Here is a 10,378-nt window from a genome sequence, read left to right on the forward strand (position 1 = left end):
TTAATTTTCTTATTTTTAGTAGAGATGAGGTTTTGCCATGTTGGCTAGGCTGGTCTCGAACTCCTGGCCTCAAGTGATCCATCCGCCTCGGATTCCGACAGTGCTGGGATTACAGGATTACCGCACCCAGTCTTATTTCTTAAGCTAACAGTGGAAGAGCAGATACAATCCTTTCCTGACATAGTCCTTTTTTTCTATGGCAAACGTTCACATCTTCCTCCTAACACTTTGGCTTCAAAGGTAACTGTGCAATAAATGAAGATGGGAAAACACTTCTTTATAGTATAATGCAATAAATAAATGTAAGAAGAATAGTAGACTTAGAAAATGACAATTTTGTAACCATTATAGGAATAACTGGGTTAAGCAAGTCACCAAGGAACGCTGAAATTTCTGGGTGAAACTTTATTTATAAATGAGATATTTACACAATCTATGGGAATACAGGTCACTACTTATCAATTACAAAGAGAAACCTGGTGGATACAATCTTAACAAAGTTGTCAAAGATAATATACTGATACTGGGGCTCAGAAATCAATACCCAGGCAGGGCGTGTAGTTCATGCCTGTAATACCAGCACTTTGGGAGGCCGAGGCGGGTGGATCACCTGAAGTCAGAAGTTTGACATCAGCCTGGCCAACATGGTGAAACCCGGTCTCTACTTAAAAAATAAGCCAGGCATGGTGGTACATGGAGGCTGAGGCAAGAGAATCACTTGAATCCAGGAGGTAGAGGTTGCAGTGAGCTGAGGTTGCACCACTGCACTCCAGCCTGGGCAACAAGAGCAAAACTCTTGTCTCAAAAAACAAAAGAAATCAATACCCCCAAATATGGCTAAGCTGAACCAAAGAAACCTCAAGGTATCTCTTGATACCTCACTCCATCCACACACCTTCTCTTCCAAAGCATACAGTAGCTTAAATTCCTTTATGCGCCTAAAATACAGACCCACCCAAAGGAACAACTGTTTTTCTTCTGTACACTGTAACACCAAGAATGTAACCACACCTAAATGGACTCTTTTACAAGATAATGTACAAGTTAATCTCTGTTCCCTGATCCATTCATTCTCCCTAGTAATCCCCTCAGCAGAATTCCTCTTCTCCAGGTTTCCATAACTTGTTTTGCCAGAATGGTATGTAACCTTCTGAACCACCTGGGGGGATAGGTAATCACTCTGTGATAAATTTGTATGCTTTGGACAGCTCAGTGACTCACGCCTATAATCTCAATACTTTAGGACCCCGAGGCAGGAGGATAGCTTGAGCTTAGGAATTCAAGAACAGGCTGGGTAACATTTATCTACAAAAATACAAAAAATTGGCTGGGTGTGATGCTCGCCTATAGTCCCAGCTACTCAGGAGGCTGATGTGGGAGGATCACTTGAACCCAGGAGGTTATGGCTGCAGTGAGCTGTGATCATGTCACTGCACTCTAGCCTGGGTGACAAAGCAAAACCCTGTATCAAAAAGAAAGAAAGGAAAGAAAGGAAGAAAGCAAGAAAGAAAGAAAGAGGAAGCTATAGCAAAAGTACCTTAGGGAAAAAAAAATCTGTATGTCTTTTTTTCCAATTCACATGCCTTTTGTGAGTTGGTTTTTATTTTTATTTTTTTTGGTAGCAACACGATCTTGTATGTTGTCCAGGCTGGTCTGGAACCCCTGGCTTCAAGTGATCCTCCCATCTTGGCCTCCTAAAGTGTTGGGATTAGGAACCTGGCCTTGTGCATGAGTTGATTATCTTTTGGAGACAAGGTCTTGCTCTGTTGCTCAGGCTGCAATGCGGTAACACGATCATGGCTCACTGTAATCTCGACCTCCCAGGCTCAAGCAATCCTCCCACCTCAGCTGGGACTACAGGTACACACCACCACACCCAGGTAATTTTTTATTTTTTTATACAGATAGCAACTCACTATGTTGCTCAGGCTGGTCTCAAACTCTTGCACTCAGGCAATCCTCTCACCTCAGCCTCCCAAAGTGCTAGGATTACAGCACGAGCAATCATGCCCAGTCAATGAGCTAACGAGCTGATTTTTTTCAAGGGTGAAGGGGAACTTTCACCTTGGCCTGGACAACAACTGAAGAAACTGATGTCCCATCCCTTCTGATGTGATGTATTACTTACATAGCTTTCTTGCTAAAACTGTATAACCTGAAACTAACCATGAGGAAGTGACTGGATAAGCTCAAATTGAAAGACAGGACATTTAATAATATAATCAGCTCATCACTCTTCAAAAACGTCATTGTTATAAAAGACCAAAAAAAGAAAAATCTGAAGAACCATTTTAGATTAAAGGAGAATAAAGTATGACAACTAAATGCAAAGCTAAAGCTTGATTCTGGACTGGTTCCTGGATTTTCTAAAAAGTTTCTGTTAATGACAGTATTGAAACAACTGGAAACATTTGAACCCAACTGTATACTAAGTAACAGTATTGCATCAATATTAAATTTCCTGAATTTGGCTGCTTGCAGTGGCTCACGCCTATAATCCCAGCACTTTGGCAGGCTGAGGCGTGTGAACACTTGAGATCAAGAGTTCCAGACCAGCCTGGCCACCATGGTGAAACACTTTCTCTACTAAAAATACAAAAATGAGCCGGGTGTGGTGACGCATGCCTGTAGTCCTAGCTACTCAGGAGGCTGAGGCAGGAGAACTGTTTGAACCCAGGAGGTGGAGGTTGCAGGAGCCGAGACTGCGCCACTCTACTCCAGCCTGGGCGACAGAGCGAGACTACATCTCAAAAAAAAAAAAATTTTTTTTGAATTTGATAAAATTACATTTTAGTCCACACTCTTATTAATAAGAGATAAAAGTAACATCTCTCAAGGGTTCAAGAAAAAAAAAAGAATAAGAATGTGTAAACACAATGCAAAAATAATAGTTACACAATATATAGGACAAAGAAATGAAGTAACGTGGTGAAGAGCGAACAATGTGCAAATCTAAGAGAAGAGTACATAAAAATTCACTGTAATATTCTTCCAACTTTTCTGTAGACTTGAATTTAAAAAAATCAAATTAACAAAAAAACTAGTTGTCAGCCGGGTGTGGTGGCTCAGGCCTGTAATCCCAGCACTTTGGAATGCCAAGGCAGGCAGATCATCTGAGGTCAGGAATTCGAGACCAGCCTGGCCAACACAGTGAAACCCCACTTCTACTAAAAATACAAAAATTAGCTGGGTGTGGTGGTGCACACCTGTAATCCCAGCTACTTGGGAGGCTGAGGCAGGAGAACTGCTTGAACCTAGGAGGTGGAGGTTGCAGTGAGCCAAGATCACGCCACTGCACTCCAGCCTAGGTGACAGAGACAGACTCCGTCTCAAAACAAAACAAAACAAAAAACAAAACTAGTTGCCATCATATGGTCCATAATACAGTGGAGAAACACTTTCACCCAGCATAAAGGTCTTCTAAAATTAGGTCTCTTTCTTTATGGACGTACTTCAAATACATTTTTTCTTTTTTTCTTTTTTTTGAGACGGAGTCTCGCTCTGTCACCTAGACTGGAGTGCAGTGGCACGATCTCGGCTCACTGCAAGCTCTGCCTCCCAGGTTCACACCATTCTCCTGCCTCAGCCTCCCGAGTAGCTGGGACCACAGGTGCCCACGACCATGCCTGGCTAATTTTTTTTTTTTTTTTTTTTGTATTTTTAGTAGAGATGGGGTTTCACGGTATTAGCCCAGATGGTCTCCTGACCTCGTGACCCGCCCGCCTTGGCCTCCCAAAGTGCTGGGATTACAGGTGTGAGCCACTGCGCCTGGCCCAAATACACTTTTTCAAACAGATAGAATGATGACTCTAGCTGTACTTCCAAGATTTCATCATAGCATATCCTTGCCTTAGAATGAAAGTGGCACTTGAACCACGGCCAGTCCACTACAGCCAAATCTAAAATAAATATACACATACAGTGTATATAAACAAAATTGCACCCCAAAGATGACAGAGTTTTGTCAGTTTTGTCACAGCTTGTGAATTCTGTTCACCAAGTGTTGGAATCTAATCTGCTGTACCCCTAAAATAGCATTTACAAGTTTTGGATATGAAAAACAGAAAAGAGAAAAACATACACTATAAAAGCAGAACATACATGTATCAGTTTTTGGATACTAAATGACAACCTGTTTCTCCCTTTTGAATCAGCAGACACCATGGATTATATATTTTTTCCCTTCAGTAGTGAGCAGTTTGCGTGTACAGAGAAAATGGACTTACAAAAACTTGCAGCAGTAGTTTGTTCTTGCTTTAAAATTTCGTTTTTGCCGGGCGCGGTGGCTCACGCCTGTAGTTCCAGCACTTTGGGAGGCCGAGGCGGGCGGATCACGAGGTCAGGAGATTGAGAATATCCTGGCTAACACGGTGAAACCCTGTCTCCCCTAAAAATACAAAAAATCAGCCGGGCGTCATGGTGGGCGCCTGTAGTCCCAGCTACTCGGGAGGCTGAGGCAGGAGAATGGCGTCAACCCGGGAGGCGGAGCTTGCAGTGAGCCGAGATCACGCCACTGCACTCCAGCCTGGGCGACAGAGCGAGACTCCGTCTCAAAAAAAGAAAAAAAAAATTCGTTTTTGGTTTAGATTGTGAATGCATGAAGTAAGGGAGTGAATCAGTTTCTTGTTTACATTTTTTTCACCTTTTAAACAACAAAAAAATTCTTTAAAATATTTTAATGCATTCTTGGCCGGGCGCGGTGGCTCACGCCTGTAATCCCAGCACTTTGGGAGGCCGAAGCGGGTGGATCACGAGGTCGGGAGATGGAGACCACCCTGCCTAACACGGTGAAACCCCGTCTCTACTAAAAATACAAAATTAGCTGGGTGTGCTGGCGGGCACCTGTAGTCCCAGCTACTAGGGAGGCTGAGGCAGGAGAATGGCGTGAAACTGGGAGGCGGAGCTTGCAGTGAGCCGAGACTGCGCCACTGCACTCCAGCCTGGGCGACAAAGCGAGACTCCATCTCAAGAAAAAAAAAATACATATATATATTTTTTAATGCATTCTTTTGAAGAGGTAGATGTTTGGTAATTTTATGGCTCCCAGAGCATATATTCAATTGGTGCATGTTGTGGGAGGGGGAAATGGAAATTAAATGAAAACATATGGCTTTGGTCATGTCAATCTGTAAGACACATCAGTAAAAGCGTTATTATGCTCGGTTGTTTGTTTTTTTTTTTGGTTTTGCGTTTTGTTTTTTGGTGATGTGGCTTAAATGCAATAGTTTCTTTTTTGGGACATATTTTACCAATTAAAGACTAGAAGGGTACACACAAAATTTTTTTTTAATTCCATAGAGAAGATACATTAAAAAAGAAATCTTCTGATGTTTTGTAGCCGTAACTAAATTATGGTATAAATGCGCACTATTGTGAAAAGGAGCAAAGTAGTTTTGGGTTTTTGTTGTTTGTTTGTTTTGCTTTTTTTTTTTTTTTTTTTTGAGATGGAGCCTCGCTCTGTCACCCAGGCTGGAGTGCAGTGGCGCGTTCTTGGCTCCCTGCAAGCTCTGCCTCCTGGGTTCACGCCATTCTCCTGACTCAGCCTCCTGAGTAGCTGGGACTACAGGCACCCGCTACCATGCCTGGCTAATTTTTTTTTTTTTTGTATTTTTAGTAGAGACGGGGGTTCCACCGTGTTAGCCAGGATGGTCTCGATCTCCTGACCTTGTGATCCACCTGCCTCAGCCTCCCAAAGTGCTGGGATTACAGGCGTGAGCCACCGCGCCCGGCCTTTGCTTTTTAACAGATTAAAATGTTTCTGGATTAAAAAAAAGAATGAAGGTGGCAAAGACTTTAATGCATTAAGCCATGATAAACATGAGTGAGACCAGGCGCGGAGGCTCATGCCTGTAATCCTAGCACTTTGGGAGGCTGAGACAGGTGGATTGCTTTAGTCCAGGAGTTCAAGACCACCCTGGGCAAATGGCAAAACCCCATCTCTACCAAAAATACAAAAAGTAGCTGAGTGTGGTGGAATGTGCCTGTAGTCCCAGCTACTCAGCAGGCTGAGGCAGGAGAATCTCCTGAACCCAGGAGGCAGAGGTTGCAGTGAGCCAAGATCACATCATCGCACTCCAGCCTGAGCAACAGAGCAAGACTTCGGCAAAAAAAAAAAAAAAAAAAAAAAACTCTGAAGCGGGCCATGTACAGTGTGGCTCATGTCTGTAATCACAGCACTTTGGGAGGCTGAAGCAGGTGGATTACCTGAGGACAGAAGTTCAAGACCAGCCTGACCACCATGGTAAAACCCTGTCTCTACTAAAAATACAAAAAATTAGCCCGGTGTGGAGGCGGGCACCTGTAATCCCAGCTCCACGGGAGGCTGAGGCAGGAGAATCGCTTGAACCTGGGAGGCAGAGGTTGCAGTAAGCTGAGATTGCTTCACTGCACTCCAGCCTGGGCAACAGAGCAAAACTCCATCTCCAAAAAAAAATCTCTTAAGTAGCCTTTCATCAACAGGGTGGACTGAACTGATGCTGTCAGTTCCCCCTCTCACTACAAACACATAAAGATGTAGATAAAATGACAATAAAAATGTTCTGACACACAGCTAAACTAGAAAAACGGGAGATATCCCAGATTCCATACAGAGTACAATCAAAGCTATAGATGTAAGAGAAATCTGATGCCAGGGAACCGAGGCCTACAAGGGACTAGGGTTAGGTCCTTTTGACAAACACATGAGAGTAAGAATAGGGTTGGAAGAAATGACCTTAACCTTATAGGCAGGTAAAAGCCCTGTACCCTGCATCAAGCCCCAGAGCCAGGTGCTCCTTTCCTTGATCACAGATGCTCAAAAAATCCTGGAGAAGCCACAAAGAGGTTTGCCATCTATCATGGCAACGTTGAGAGGTGGGCAAATTGCTCTCAAAACATTAAAAGCACAAGTCAGAAGAGCACATAAATGTAAGATCCATAATCAAACTACCTACATGCAAAAGGAAATGAAAACTCAAGATATTAACCTAAAACTTAGTTTAGAAACACTGAAACCCCAAGAAACAAATAGAAACAAGACTGAATAGCCTTGGGAGAAGCTTTCACAGCTCCAAATCCACAGCCTACTGCCAGTACACACCCGTAACTCTTCCCCCCAACTCTTAAGTAGACAAATTCATCATTTTATAAACTACAGACTCCATGTAAAAAGAAAGTATCAACAACTCAAAATAATAAGCAAATATCGCCGGGCGCGGTGGCTCATGTCTGTAATTTCAGCACTTTGGGAGGCCGAGGTGGGTGGATCACTAGGTCAGGAGTTGGAGACCAGCCTGACCAACATAGAGAAACCCCGTCTCTACTAAAAATACAAAAATTAGCCGGGTGTAATGGTGCACACCTGTAACCCCAGTTACTCAGGAGGCTGAGGCAGGAGAATCGCTTAAACCGGGGAGGCAGAGGTTGCAGGGAGCTGAGATTGCGCCACTACACTCCAGCCTGGGCAACAGAGCAAGACTCAAGAAAGAAAAGAAAAGAAAAGAAAAGAGAAGAGAAGAGAGAAGGAAGGAAGGAAAGAAAGAAAAAAATGTAAAATGATTCTTAATTACTTCTTTACTATTTCTTTCACGTGTATGAATCAAAAGTGAAAGCAGCATTTTCCAAAACAGCAATACTAAGTTATTACTTTTTTCATTTTATTTTTCTGCTCCATAGGAGGTTTCTGTAAGTTATGACTTCTATGAATTCTTGATTTACCTTTACTTTTACTGAGGAGACCCTGTTAAGTCAACCATGCATGTTAATTGATTTGTTTTTCTTTTGAGACGGAGTTTTCGCTCTTGTTGCCCAGGTTGGAATGCAATGGCGTGATCTCGGCTCACAGAAACCTCTGCCTCCCCAGTTCAAGCAATCCTCCTGTCTCAACCTCCTGAATAGCTAGGCTTACAGGCACGTGCCACCACGCCTGGGTATTTTTGTATTTTTAGTAGAAACAGGGTTTCTCCATGTTAGCCAGGCTGGTCTCAAACTCCCGACCTCAGGTGATCTGCCGGCCTCAGCCTGCCAAAGTGCTAGGATTTCAGGTGTGAACAACCGTGCCCAGCCCAATTGAGTTGTTTTTCTAAGCAGTGGTAATTCACATTCTCATCCCTTCTGTTATGACCAAGCGCATACAAAAAAATACCAGGATAAGACAGATTGCCAGGCCTGGTGCGGTCGCTCACACCTGTAATCCCAGCACTTTGGGAGGCCGAGGTGGGTGGATCACCTGAGGTCAGGAGTTGGAGACCAGCCTGGCCAACATGGCGAAACCCCATCTCTACTAAAAATACAAAAAATTAGCCAGTCGTGGTGGTGGGTGCCTGTAATCGCAGTTACTTGGGCTGAGGCAGGAGAATTGCTTGAACCTGGGAGGCGGAGGTTGTTGCAGTGTGCCGAGATCATGCCACTGTCCTCCAGCATGGGCAACAAGAGTGAAACTCCATTGCAAACAAAACAAAACAAAAAAACAAAACAGACAAATTGTCTATGTAACCTATACTGGTCCTCAGAGGATTTTTTTTTTTTTTTTTTTTTGAGACAGAGGGGCATTGTCTCCCGGGTTGGAGTGCAGTGGCATGACCTAGGGCTCACCGCAACCTCCGCCTCCTGGGTTCAAGCGATTCTCCTGCCTCAATCACCCGAGCAGCTGGGATTACAGGCGCCCAACACCACGTCCAGCTAATTTTTTGTATTTTTAGTAGAGACGGGGTTTCACCATGTTGGCCAGGATGGTCTTGAACTTCTGACCTCGTGATTCGCCTGCCTCAGCCTCCCAAAGTGCTGGGATTACAGGCTTGAGCCACCCTGCCTGGCCCCTTCAGAGGATTTTTAATAAACTGGCCCACACTTACTCTTTAGTTAAAAGCAAGAAATTGGCTGGGCGTCGTGGCTCATGTCTGTAATCTCAGCACTTCAGGAGGCCAAGGAGGGCGGATAACCTGAGGTCGGGAGTTCAGTAACAGCCTGACTAACATGGAAAAACCCCATCTCTACTAAAAATACAAAATTATCTGGGTGTGCTGGCAAATGCTTGTAATCCCAGCTACTCGGGAGGCTGAGGCAGGAGAATCGCTTGAACATGGGAGGCAGAGGTTGCAGTGAGCCAAGATCGCGCATTGCACTCTAGCCTGGGCAACAAGAGTGAAACTCCACCTCAAAAAAAAAAAAGCAAGAAATCTACCTTCCAAGGACATTAAAAAAAAAGCAGCTAATTATTTAAAATAACCTTTAAATCCTTTTAGAGACTTAAAATCCTTTTAAAGATTTAAAACCTAAACTTTACAAAGGTTTGATTCCCTCTGAGCAGCCTCCTTTGCATTCTTCTTAGCTACAGTACCTCTATTCTTTCATAGAACACTTTCAGTTTTTATTGGTTTCCACAATTTGATAGGAAGCAATGACCAGCAACTCTATGCACTCTCGTCTGCTAAACACATGCAGGAAAAATGATGGTTTATGTAAATTCATCTTACTTAGCTCCACATCCCATGCTGGAAGTTACTTTCGGATATTCCACACCTAAAGTTCAGGTAAACTTCCTTTGAGATTAAGCTCCTGGGCCGGACTCTGTGGTTTATGCATGTAATCCCGACACTTTGGAAGGCTGAGGTGGGATGATTCCCTGAGCCTAGGAGTTTGAGGTTAAAAGTTAGCTATGAAGACGCTACTGTACTCCAGCTTGGGTGACAGAGCAATACTTTATCTCTAATAATAAAAATTTTAAAATCTGAAAAATTAAGACTTCACCTGAGCTGATAAATGCAGAGTTGAAAACAACAACAAACCTTATAACTGAGCTGGAGCCACTACATGCACACATGAAAAGGAATAACAGTCATAAAATAACATACAAAATCTGGAAGCTAATTTAGTGTAAAGGAAGGGTCTGTTGTTTCTTATTATAATACATTTCCCACTAAAGGTGTCCAATAAATTCTATCACCTTAGGAGATGAGTTTTAAACTACGTGTGTAATGAGAAAATAGGTAATTTTTTAAAATCTCTTTTTTCTTTTGGGCTGCGGGGTGGCGAGGGAACAAAGAAACACTAAAAGTGAAATGCTACGCTGAATTGATCAGGCTAACTGGGAACTCACTGGAAAAGTGAAAACGAAAATGAATTAGTGATGAGCTCAAGAAGGTGCTTAGCCACTTACCCAGAGATTTATTTAATGAGAATGGATCGCAGGTTTCCACAGGTCGTTCCACTGACAGTAAGAAGACAGTCGTGAACCTTGGGTCCCTTTTTTCACTAGTCAACAGTCACCCTCACCTACACCCGGAGTACATATTTGGCACTCAACAAATCTTGACTGAATGAAACCCTACCTCACTCATACTGGCACCCAACCCCGGAGTTATGGCCCCCCAAATTACCTCCAAAACGCCTGACGACCTAA

The 10,378-nt window shown here is 43.4% G+C and overlaps 1 protein-coding gene across 50 annotated transcripts in view; it reads right to left on the reverse strand.

Moving 5' to 3' along the window:
- The window catches only part of ATG13 (autophagy related 13), a 59,399-nt gene that overhangs the window by 48,449 nt on the left and 572 nt on the right, over positions 1-10,378 (reverse strand). For 8 of the 50 annotated variants that reach the window (XM_074013789.1, XM_074013784.1, XM_074013779.1 and 5 more), the window contains exon 2: positions 4,227-4,387. The exons of 29 other annotated variants lie outside the window; for them this stretch is intronic. The gene's annotated coding sequence lies outside the window, so the exon portion shown is untranslated. Of the gene's footprint in view, positions 1-4,226; positions 4,388-10,135; positions 10,252-10,378 lie in introns of all 50 variants that reach the window. 13 more of the 50 variants (XM_074013785.1, XM_045371750.2, XM_074013777.1 and 10 more) reach the window with 2 other exon arrangements.

The sequence above is a fragment of the Macaca fascicularis genome, chromosome 14, assembly GCF_037993035.2.
Source record: "Macaca fascicularis isolate 582-1 chromosome 14, T2T-MFA8v1.1".
Taxonomy (NCBI): domain Eukaryota; kingdom Metazoa; phylum Chordata; class Mammalia; order Primates; family Cercopithecidae; genus Macaca; species Macaca fascicularis.